The following is a 12,749-nucleotide window of genomic DNA, read 5'->3' as shown; positions in this document are numbered from 1 at the left end:
TTAAACCTTGAAGCAATGTTACACATCCTGAGTAACAAAGGCCACCTTCCGCTGGGTAGCCTTCCTGCACAGGGAGAGCCTTTTGTTAATAATATGTAGTCTGCTCTTCAAAATCCCCATTCTTCCTTCAAAATCCCCCTGAACTGATAATGACCTCAATTCAAAACATGCTTAAGTCAGTCAGATTTTTCACCTTTCTGTTGGTACCCTTTGTGTTACCAGGATAGAGTTAGAGAACCCCATGTCATATAAAATGATGATGGGAGTTAGTATGAAAAATTCAGGCTGTTACAAGTTCACAGGACAGTATTTTTGTTTGCTCTTTGCAATAAAAAATGTTAGGGTGCACGGCAAATGTTCTGTGAATATCCAGCCCAAATCAATTGTTATCAGTTGCTGAGTTACCCAATAAAAGACAAAACATTTGCTTAGGGAAAAACCAAGCAAGGCGACTCTCCCATTCCCAAAAGGAAACTGAAATTTGAAATAATTTTACATTTCAAGGCAAAACAAAACAAATGAACAAAGAATTGAGCTGGCCATATAGCAAAACTCAGAACTTCACTGAATTTCCCTGAACTAATAATATGGTTTTAAAGAAATTATGGGGAGGTGGGAACCATCCTCTGTTCAGAGCTCATGACCTTCAAAAGTCTGAACCCATCTATGCAATTCACTCACCATGCTAGTGCTATGCTCCTGGCTTCATGGTCACATGAATAAGAAAACCAAACTGAAATTTCATAAGCTACAGTAGCAAGCAGAAAACCAACAAGCCTGGGACAAGCTGTCATACTGCTTCCAGAGGACATGCTTACTCACAGTCAGTAAGTAGGTCTGGCAAATTCAACTCCGTGGGGAAATTATATTTCAAATGGTTGACATACTCAGATGATGTATTTACTAGATCCAGGGTCAATACATGCACTCTCTGATTGAAATTACACATTTTGGCAACAATGAAACTCCATTTTACAAGTTGTAAACAATGTAAACATTCAAGAATATTGGAAAGCTCAAGATTACAATGGTACAACCACCCAATATAATATTGCAGTCATTTGAAATACTTACAAAGACTATGTAGCAACATAAAGATAATGCAGCTAAAGTTAAGTGGTAATGTGAAATACCTATAAACTATATTTATAACAAGTTTACAACTATGTGAAAATAAAGTATGGACAAAAACAAATCCACAAGGAAAAAGAAATATTCCTGACTTGCTAGGAGGCTGGTATAGGAATGGTTTTTTGTGTTTTTTTGAAATGGAGTCTCACTTTGTTGCCCAGGCTGGAGTGCAGTGCACAATCTCGGCTCATTGAGATCTCCACCTCCCAGGTTCAAATGATTCTCTTGTCCCAGCCTCCAAGTATCTGGGATTATAGGTGCGCACCCCACGCCTAGCTAATTTTTAAATTTTTAGTAGAGACAGGGTTTCACCATGTTAGCCAGGCTGGTACCAAACTCCTTACCCCAGGTGATCTGCCTGCCTTGGCCTCCCAAACTGCTCGGATTACAGGCGTGAGCCGCGGCACCTGGCTCTTTTTTCTTTTGATGTGCTTTCTCATAACGCTTAATTTTTTTTTTTTTTTTTAGATTTTTAGGCCAGGTGCAGTGTCTCATGCGTGTAATCCCAGCACTTTGGGAGGCCAAGGTGGACAGATCACTTGAGGTCAGGAGTTCGAGACCAGCCTGGCCAACATGGTGAATCCCCGTCTCTACTAAAAATACAAAAATTAGCTGGGCGTGGTGGCAGGTGCCTGTAAGCCCAGCTACTCAGGAGGCTAAGGCAGGAGAATTTCTTGAACCCAGGAGGCAGAGGTTGCAGTGAGCCAAGATTGCGCCATTGTACTCCATCCTGGGCAACAAGAGTGAAATTCTGTCTCACAAAAAAAAAAAAAAAAAATTGTTTTCAAAGATTTTTTTGAAATTTGTGTCCTTCAGATTTTTTAAAACAGCTTTTCCAGAGAAAAAGGGAGGGATCACACCTCACAATGATAATCACCACTGATCAATTTCATTATATTATTATACAACTTCCTATATATCACCATGAGTATGTATATTTTCCTTAAGTTTACACTGTCACATTTAAGCTTCGTTAGAAGAAGCTGGAAAAGAGAGAGAGAGCGAGTGCGAGCAAACCCTATTAGAATCAGAATATAAAATCATATTTATAAAGTGGAATTTATTAAATTTAAAAAAGAATTATAAAATAAAAGTACAGTAATCCTAATAATCCCCCCACTGTGTCTTTGGTTAATACTGTATTCAGATATGAAATATTTTGTCTCTTTTGCTGGAAACAAAAGAAAGTAATAATAATGGAAAGTAGCTCTTTTCATACATTAAAATAAGTATACCATTTTCAAAAATAGGGTATCTGCATTCTCAGTAACTGTGATCTTTTCCAGAAGACTTAAAATAATTAGTTCTCACTAAACATTGATCGGAATTTTCATTACTTGGTTTCAATTTACAGACACTTAAGAAGAATTTTTATTGATCAGAGGCTGCTGATTTGGTCAAAATATGGTACCATAATGGAATGTTACAGAATGACTTGAAACTTCCAGTATATACAACCATAATTATACTGGCCTATTTGGGATGAGAAAATGCTGTTTCTTCCTGGGGACTAAAACCCAAGTTAAAAGAAAGTGAAGGTGTCAGACAAAATAATATATCCCAAATTATTTACTTTACATCTCACAGCAGTTGTTGTAGGGCAACTTGCTTTGTTTATGCTTCCAGGCAGCTCTTCCTAATTTAATGGACTTCTAAAATGGACATGCACACACACACAAATACTCTAGAAACTAGGAAAATATGCCAGTAGTTCCCACATCTGGCAGTCTATCAGAATCGTCAGAGCACTTTTTAATTGCCCATGTCTGGGCCCGTCTTCTGACCTGCTGGATCCCAGTCTCCAGGGACAGGGTCTAGGAATAGGAATTTCTAACAAACTCCCTAGTTCTTGTATAGCCAGCTGGGAATAAGTCAAGCAATTTTAAATCAAAGTCATAACAGACTTTATAGGAAATATTAATTCAAATAGGAAGTATTGTAGAGAGTGTGTCTGTGTGTGTCTGTGGGTCTGTGTACTAACTATAGAAATGGAAACATATGGTAAAATATCAATGAAATGGAAAGAATGTTCTGCGGAAAAAAAGTCATTTACAATGGTATAATTCGAGGACCATAATTACTTTTCTGAGAAAGGTTATTCCTCACTTAAAAGTCAATAATATTTTCTATTCACTTCAACTTATTCAGCAAATGTAAAAATATTTCAGTTCCTTTTTCTTTTTTTCTTTTTATTTATTTATTTATTTATTTATTTTGAGAAGGAGTCTTGCTCTGTCACCCAGGCTGGAGTGCAGTGGCACGATCTCAGCTCATTGCAAGCTCCACCTCCCAGGTTCACGCCATTCTCCTGCCTCAGCCTCCCAAGTAGCTGGGACTACAGGCACCCACTACCATGCCCGGCTAACTTTTTGTATTTTTAGTAGAGATGGCATTTCACCGTATTAGCCAGGATGGTCTTGATCTCCTGACTTTGTGATCAGCCCGCCTCAGCCTCCCAAAGCGCTGGGATTAGAGTCGTGAGCCACCGCCCCCGGCTGTTCTTTTTTATTTTTATTTTTTGAGATATTCCATAAAATAAGTAGGGTCAGCTGTTATCACTGTTGGAAGACTCACCAATGCACTCCCATCCCCCATTTCTGATCTCAAAATCTCTCTCCTGGTTGTTTCTGTACCACAGGAACTGGTGTTCCCTTGTAACTGGCTGAATCAATGTAATTGAAATGTCACTTTTCCAACTTTTTGTTTGTGGTTTAAAAAGGACAGACACTTAAAACAAAAATGATGCCACTTTTGTTTGCCCAACATGCATTGTCTAACACTCCCCTCTGCCCCAGTGTGTTAAGGCGAAGGCTAGAATGAGATGTGGCTCCTGTCAGAGAAGAAGTCACTCACTGTCTCACAGGGAACTCAAGTATACAAAGGCTATTAATAACACAGTGGAGATGGGGGTATGGTTTTTAGGGATTTGTGGGTGGCAGCTATCCCTGATGAGAAGATTCCTAAACAAAGTCACAACTATTTACATCTCAACAAGGACAATCAAATTAGCCAGGTGGGCTGTGTGTGTGTATGTGTACTTCTGTGTACACATGATAGGGGTTGGGATGAAGCCTGAGCCATACATAAGAGGCAAAAATTCTGTGGGGTACATGTGAAGGGAATCATGGGTAAGCAGGACTTGAGGAGACAGTGGCTCTCACACCTGTAATCTCAATAATTTGGGGGGCCAAGGGAGTTGGAGAACCAGCCTTAGCAAACAGCAAGATCTCGTTTCTTAAAAAGAACAAAAACAAAACCAAAAAACACAAAAGAAACAATAATAATAATAAAACAAATAAAAATAAAAACAATTGGCTAGGTGAAGTGGCTCACGCCCAGCACTTTGGGAGGCCAAGGCGGGTGGATCACCTGAGGTCAGGAGTTCAAGAGCAGCCTGGCCAACATGGTGAAACCCTGTTTCTACTAAAAATACAAAAAAATTAGTGGTGGCACACGCCTATAGCCCCAGCTGCTCAAGAGGTCCGAGGCAGGAGAATCACTTGAACCTGGGGGGCAGAGGCTGCAGTGAGCTGAGACTGCACTACTGCACTCCAGCCTGGGTGACAGAACAACACTCCATCTCAAAAATAAATAGATAAATAAAAATACAAATTTTTAAATAAAAACAATTAAAAATAATTAGGTGGGTGTGGTAGTGTGCTCCTCTGTTTTTAGTTACTTGGGAGGCTGAGGTGGGAGGATCATTTGGGTCCGGGAGGTTGAGACTGCAGTGAGCTATTGTTGAACTACTGCACTCCAGTCTGGGTAACAAAGTAACAAAGTGAGATCCTGTCTCTTAAAAAAAAATAAAATAAAATAAACAAATAAATAAATGATAGGGCTTGATTGTGAGATGGGAAGCTGGGAGTGGAGCTGGAAGGCAGTGCAGAGATCCAAGACAGTGACCTTGGGTTCAGGTTTGGGGATGCACCAAGGGTTCTGGCCTGTGCCATTTCGTGCTACATTTTATACAGACTCTAGACTTGCATTTTCTCAAGGCAGCATACTGATGAATTTGCCTTTACCTATATAGAACAACTGATACATTATTTAGTTTTTCAAAATTGACACAATTTATTAATGTAAAAGTGAACCACTATCTGACTTCTGTAAATACGAAACCAGAATCACTTGCCCAAAATTAAAACCTTAAAAATAAATACAATGAAAATAAAATAGCTATAGTGAAAATAATGCAAATACCCGTCAACGGAGAATCGATAAATAAACATATTTCTTAGCATTGTTCACTAAGAGGGCCTCAAAGCAATGGCACACCAGTGTCACTAAACACATGAAGCACCCGATGCTGGTCTCTGAATACCATTCTTCAATAAAAGGAACCAGGGCTGCTCGGGGAAATGGCCAATGCCGGGGCTGCAGCAGGGAAAATTCAAGCTGGGTGTGAAACATATAACTGTGCCAAAAGGTAAGGAAATGTACAGTGACTGGTGTGGACATGTCAAGCATAGAAGAGCCAGCTGGAAGGGGTTCCCATGACCAAATCAAAGTAAGTAATGATAATAATGGATTATGATCCTTTGAATAAAATAGGAAGCCATAATTCCATACTGCCATAAGAAAGTAAACGAGTCAATCAATAAATAGGAGAGAAGGGAAAGATCTTCCTCACAGTGGAATACCAACTAATAAATGTAGAAGGAATGATGGAAATAGATTGTCACCATTTGGCAGCCATCATACAGGTGACCAGGAGTCATTAATGGAATTAGACCCTGCTTTATTTTTTTTTTTCAAATATAGAGATATATAGTATTGAACACAACTCTTATTTCAAAAGGTATAACCCAAGGATGAAAAATAAAGGAATAGTTTTTTAAAAACCAATTTTGGTAATTCTAGAGTTATAAAAGATGAACACAGTTGTTCATCTATTGAAATATAGTCCAGACAATGAGAAATAACATAAATTCCAAAGGAGGCTTGAAAGGAACACACTGAAATATTGTGGCTATGATAATTGTAGGTAGGATATGTTCATTGTGTGTATCAGGCATGTCAGAGACTTGTTACATGTGCTTTACATGTATCAATCACTTGGTCTGCATAAGAGCCCTGTGAGGAAGGTGCTTTTATTATCTCCATTATTTGAAGTGAGAAAAGGTAGACAACTTGCTAAAGGACACTCAGCTAGTGAGTGGCAGAGCTAGAAAAGGAGGTAAGAGAGTCTGTGTCGGGGGCCCGAACTCTACTGCTCAGACCAAGGTAAACCTTGAAGATTCTCATATGGGTAGACTAGTCAATCAAAATCCACAAGGTTTCCCAAAGTAATCCCATGAATAGCACAGTTTATAGTATTAGCAAACTTTTAGCTACTCCTGAGTCTTTACTGATACACACCCATTTAAGCAAGCCTTCTGCCAACATTTATTATCTCACACAGAGTTGAAACTAACAAATAATAAATAGCCTACATCACTGTGATCACAAGACAAAATAATTCTGCGAGAATGAGAAACCACATCAAAGAAGGTCCTGGACAGCCTTCTCCAATGACTCAATTCACAGACTCCCCTTCCTGGCAGCGCTACTAGATCTGGAACAGAAACAAGTCGGAGGTGAAGCACATCTGGGAGGTTCCAGGGCTATGGAGAGAGGGGTCCTCTGTCCAACTTTAGAATTTCACTAAAAAATGAATTCTCAAATACATGCCATGGCTAATGGTATAAGAGACAAAAACAAACAGCCATGCTGAAACCACTGGGTAAATAAGACAAATTCATTCTTTAACAGATTGAGGAAAGTGTGAATAAGACCAACAGCTGTTATTTCTTCCCAACCCCAGACAAATATCTAGTTAACTGGTGTTGTCAAGCAAACAAAATTTTCACCTAGTCTGCCAAGAACATGGATGGCCTCATGGCAATGCTCATCTTGGCCCAGCCTGATGCAGTCAGAAGAACCCAATGCTGAGTATAAAGACCAAGTTTGAGTCCCAGCTCAGCTACTTCCCAGCTCTGAAATTCCTTTTAATGTTACTAGTAGATCTTTTACATCACTCTTTGAGTTAAAAATTTTTTTCCATGTATATTTCCTCATTACACTTTCTTAACATTCCTTTAAGGTATGAATTCCCATTTTATAGATGAAGTAACTGAGGCTTGCGTGGGTCACACGCCTTAGACAGAAAGAATAGAATCTACCCTATGACTCACCCCACAGATCTTTCCACTGCACCTCATGACTGAAAGTGGTAATGGATTATTAACCAGTTAATCTAACACCTGCTGGCTCAAAGCAGCAGAGAAAAGTATAAAGACCGCCCTGGCTGGGAGCAGAACTTCGTCACATTTCAAATGCAAGATTTTAACAGTTTCATTACCTCTTTGAGACTCAGTTTCTTGATCTGCAAAAGTGGGGGATAGCAATACCTAGTTTGCCAGGCTGACGTAAAGATGAAAAATGATATAATTAAAAGGACGCAAAGGAAGTACTCAAAAAGAGTTGCTGTTATGATTATGGGTAATATATTAATTAGGCAGCCCTCCTGAATAGCACTCCTTAACTGATGATAAAGGAATTTTAGCTACCAGACTAGAATGTAAGATTTGCTGAAGGCTTGGGGAAGAGGGTCAGTCTGGGCCCTTGCTCTTCAAATTTACAGCCAGCGGCAGCCCCAGGCAACCCTATCATAGTTAGAGGTATGGGCTGACAGGGCCTCCCAAAGCCAGGCCAGGGGGATGGCGAGCTCAAAGGCCGGTGCTGCTGGGATAAACAAGAAATTGGGTGGACCCACGGCAACTCAGGAGAGCCCTGAAGAGTCCCCATGCTAATAATAAAAGGTTCCTGAAATACATCAAAGGCAGGAAGATAGCTTGAGAATCCGGAGACTCCTGATGGTGCCACGGCAAAGAGCACAGGATACCCAAGAGCCAAATATTAAAGGTACTGGGAATTTTTCCCTTTTATCTTTACTACTGCAAAAATGCCGTATTTCAAATCTAAAATATATGTTGAAGCACACGAGTCAGAAATCTCAGCTCGTGATGACTACTATCTCCTTTTCCTGTATGAAAATTCTCTTACTCAATCAGTCAGCAAATCCCACTGATGTACCTTCAAAATATCTCTCATGTCTTTATTTATTCTTTAAAAAAGTATTTATTTAGCTCCTACGCAGGATGCACCCGACAAAGACTTTGCAAACTGGTACTGGATATATTTAGGACAGATGGTCTACTGACCAGAAAATAACTGCGTCAGGATATTTCAAATAAAAAAAGTAGAAACAGCACCAAATTGGATGCTTTCCAATTGACATCATATTTTTTAAACAGCCTAAGGCGCAAGAGCTGATTTAGGCCAAAAGTGGTAAGATTTCACTTTTGATGGCAGCCATAAAAATGCCACATACATGTTCTCCAAGGCACAGTGATTCTCCATGGGTCAGTTGGCAAGGGCTTCAGAAATGTGAAGTGTGTGGCCACAGGGCCACACTGCCAACATCTTGTCTGGTGATGTAGAGATGGTATAGATCATAGACAAAGCTTGCCAGTTCTTCCTTTACCACATCATGACCATTTTGTTAAACAGATTTGCAGAGATGTCTCTGACATCCAAAGGTATCACATATGTGGTTCTAATGCACAAATCCAAATTCTGGATTTTGGAGAACAGACTAATGAGCTAAGCAGATATGGGTGGCTCATTTACTGGGCTCACAGGTAACCACCAAGCCTTCAGGGGCTCACTATCATTCCTTTTTTTAATTATTAATTTCTTTTTTGAGATGGAGTCTTGCTCTGTTGTCCAGGCTGGAGTGCAGTGGTGCCATCTTGGCTCACTGCAACCTCCACCTTCTGGGTTCAACTGATTCTCCTGCCTCAGTTTTCCGAGTAGCTGGGATTACAGGCGCCTGCCACCACGCCCAGCTAATCTTTATATTTTTAGTAGAGATGGGCTTTTACCATATTGGCCAGGCTGGTCTCGAACTCCTGACCTCAGGTGATCTGCCCACCTGCTGGGATTACAGGAGTGAGCCACTGTGCCCAGCCTCACTATCATTCTTAATGATGCTAATGTAGCTATTGCTGCTGCATTTTTCTGTTGGCACTGCCCAGAGTCTACCTCTACTTGCCCATTCTTTTGTTTCTTTACAGGTTTATTGAAAGTCATATGGTGGCTTCCTCTTTGCCTTTCTAATTCAGGTCAGGCCCTCACTGCTGCGCTAGATTTCCATATTCCCTCAACATCCCATCTCTTTTCTACCAGTAGCCTTATCTTTTTGAACCAGGCATCAATGCTATAATTTCTCTGCTCAGAGACCTGCTATAATATAGAAATAGGCCATAGAGAACCATGAAAAGAAGGGGAAGACTGAGCTCTGGCCCCCAAACATATCCACTGGATAACAAGTCAGGTAAAATACAGAAATTGCCCAGGTATGGCCATTTGGTATATAAATGCATCTTTACCTCTTGGTAAGAAATCAAAACTAATGTGTCAATAAGCTCATGTTCTTCTATTAACTCAGTCTGTGTGTCATTTATCCTCCAGTTGATGACAAGCCCAATCATCATCCTCCTGGGTATGCAGAGAGCATCACGGCCAACAATGTACAAAGGGTTAGTTTTAAAAAGCACCTGGGTCCAGCCTGGGCAACAAAAGGAGACTCCATCTCTACAAAAAATTTAAAAATTAGCCAGGCATTATGGTGTGCATCTGCAGTCCCAGCTACTCGGGAGGCTGAGGTGGGAGGATCACTGAGAGGCGGAGGTTGCAGTGTGTTGAAATTGTGCCACTGTAGTCCAGCCTAGGTGACAGAGCAAGATTCTGTTGCAGAAACAAAAATAAAAAGGCACCTGTATTTGCGGGGGACAGAGTGGGAGACTTTAATCCTAGGAGCTCAAGTCCAGTGGTAACTAACCTGTCCTGACCTCTGTCCCATGGTGCATGGTAGCTATTACATCTCCATTAAAATACGGGAAACTTGAGACCTAGAAAGACATCACTGCTAATAGGTATAAAGAAAGTGCATAAGGTTTGAAGTCAGACAGGGCTAAATCCAAATAGAGGCTTTGCCATCTACTAGTTTTGGATCTTGGAATTCTCTTAAGCCTCATTTTCTAGATGATGTTTCAAAAAACAATGCCAACACAGTGGTAAGGATTAAAAGAGACAACCTATATGAAAGCAACCAGCAGAGGGCAGGCAGTCAGGAAGTCTATCTTGTGGGGCCCGACGGTGCTAACAGCAAGTGGTGACCGAAATCAGGATTTCAAGAGCCTTAACCCTGGCTTTTAAGCAGAGTGAGCAGGGGGAGCTTGAAAAAAGATATTAATGCTCCAAGGCCACCACAGATCAGTTGAAACAGAATCTCTGGAGGTGGAGCCTACATATCTGTACAGCCGATGAACCAGTAAGGCAATTCAGGAATCAGAAATACTTATCTCTAGAAAGTTAAATTGGTGAACCTAGGCCAGGCATGGCGGCTCAGAGCACTTGGTAATCTGTAATCAGAGCACTTTGCGAGGCTGAGGCAGGCAGATCACTTGAGGCCAGGGGTTCAAGACCAGCCTGGCCAACAGAGTGAAACCCCATCTATACTAAAGATACAAAAAAAAAAAAAAAAAAGCCAGGTGTCATGGCACACCCCTGTAATCCCAGCTACTCAAAAGGCTGAGGCAGAAGAATCGCTTGAACCCAGGAAGCAGAGGTTGTGGTGAGCCAAGAGTGTGCCACTGCACTCCAGCCTGGGTGACAGAGTGAGATTCCATCTCAAAAAAAAAAAATAATAATAAACAAAAAATATTAGTGAACACAAGGCATGGTAGATAAAATTAGCATCTATAGGCCAGGTGCAGTGGCTCAGGTCTGTAATCCTAGCATTTTGGGCAGCCAAGGCAGGCAGATCACTTGAGGTCTGGAACTCAAAACCAGCCTGGCCAACATGGTGAAACCCTGTCTCTACTAAAAATACAAAAAAATTAGCCAGGTGTGGTGGTGGGCACCTGTATTCCCAGCTATTCGGGAGGCTGAGGCAGGAGAATCTCTTGAACCCAGGGGACGGAGGTTGCAGTGAGCCGAGATCACACTATTGCACTCCAGCCTGAGGCTCCACCTCAAAAAAAAAAAAAAATAATAATAATAATCGGCATCTATAGAAGCCACTCTCCCTGATTTGTCTGCCAGTGGGCTGAGGAGGAAGGCATAAGAAATATCCAAGGTCAACCCCAGGTGTTTATTCCTGACTAGAAGTTAGCCTAATAGATGTCACGGCTTGGCAGGAGAGACTGTAGGTTAACAAAAGGGGGTTGACCTACAGCAGAGTCAGGACAGGAAAGTGAACAGCAGAGATAAGATGTTTTCTCCAAGTAAAAGGACTGTTCTGCAGACTAGAGCAACACCCTTAGTTCATGCGTTCACGTCTCCAGATAGAGGTGAGTGCTGTGAGCCGATATTAGTGAATATGATCATCTGTTGGCTCAGAATTCACCCCTCTATCCAGCCTTCTTGTGGTAATCTAGCTCCCTTCATGGACTGTATACCAGGGCACATAATCAGCTGTCCACAGGCAGAATTCTCCCTATGAAATAATGAATTGGGATCTGATTCATACTTCCTTGTGAGTTTGCTTGGTGGCTCAGTCTACCCAAGGCTGCTCAACTCCAGCTGTTTTGATAAATCAAGCTGGTAGACGGACCTAGGCTTCCATGGAGCCCTGTGCTTGAGAAAGCAGGGTGTCTCCTTCCTTGATTTATTTCTTTTAAAATCCAATTTGTGGCCAGGCGCAGTGGCTCACACCTGTAATCCCAGCACTTTGCAAGGCTGAGGCGGGCGGATCACGAGGTCAAGAAATCGAGGCCATCCTGGCCAACACGGTGAAACCCCGTCTCTACTAAAATTACAAAAAAAAAAAAAAATTAGTTGGGTGTGGTGGCAGGCACCTGTAGTCCCAGCAACTCAGGAGGCTGAGGCAGGAAAATCGCTTGAACCCAGGAGGCAGAGGTTGCAGTGAGCCGAGATCACATCATTGCACTCCGACCCAGCAACAGAGCAAGACTTCGTTTCAAAAAAAAAAAATCCAATTTGTTACACTCATTTCTAGTCTCGAAATGGTCAGGCGCCAGTCCATCCTGTCACCGTATCCACTGCATTAGAAAACATGAGTAAGACTGAGAGGAAACTGGAAACACCACCTTTATGGGTCGCATTATGCCATCTAAAGTGTCATTTAGACAAAGTCACACCAGGGAAATTGGGAGGTGGAAGTCTAAAACAACACCATAGAAATTAGGTCATCTTTCATTTTTTATTTCCTAATTAAATGACACTAAAGATTCCTAGTCTTTCCAGCCATGCCAGAATCCCTTAGCACGAGGACCGGGCTTCTCTTCCAGCCTCCAGGAAAATGGTTTTTTTTGTTTGTTTGTTTTCTGCTCACAAATGCATTTTAAAAGGCACCATTTGCCGGGCGTGGTAGCTCACGCCTGTAATCTCAGCACTTTGGGAGGCCGAGGCGGGTGGATCACGAAATCAGGAGATCGAGACCATCCTGGCTAACAGGGTGAAACCCCGTCTCTACTAAAAATACAAAAAAATTAGCCGAGCTTGGTGGCGGGCGCCTGTAGTCCCAGCTACTCGGGAGGCTGAGGCAG

At 41.6% G+C, this 12,749-nt stretch overlaps 1 protein-coding gene across 1 annotated transcript in view; it reads right to left on the bottom strand.

The window, feature by feature from the left end:
- MYO1E (myosin IE) overlaps nucleotides 1-12,749 on the bottom strand; it is a 242,623-nt gene that overhangs the window by 103,358 nt on the left and 126,516 nt on the right. The gene's annotated exons all lie outside the window — the stretch shown is intronic.

The sequence above is a fragment of the Piliocolobus tephrosceles genome, chromosome 6 (assembly GCF_002776525.5).
Source record: "Piliocolobus tephrosceles isolate RC106 chromosome 6, ASM277652v3, whole genome shotgun sequence".
Taxonomy (NCBI): domain Eukaryota; kingdom Metazoa; phylum Chordata; class Mammalia; order Primates; family Cercopithecidae; genus Piliocolobus; species Piliocolobus tephrosceles.
This window is presented reverse-complemented; position numbering and strand designations above follow the sequence as displayed.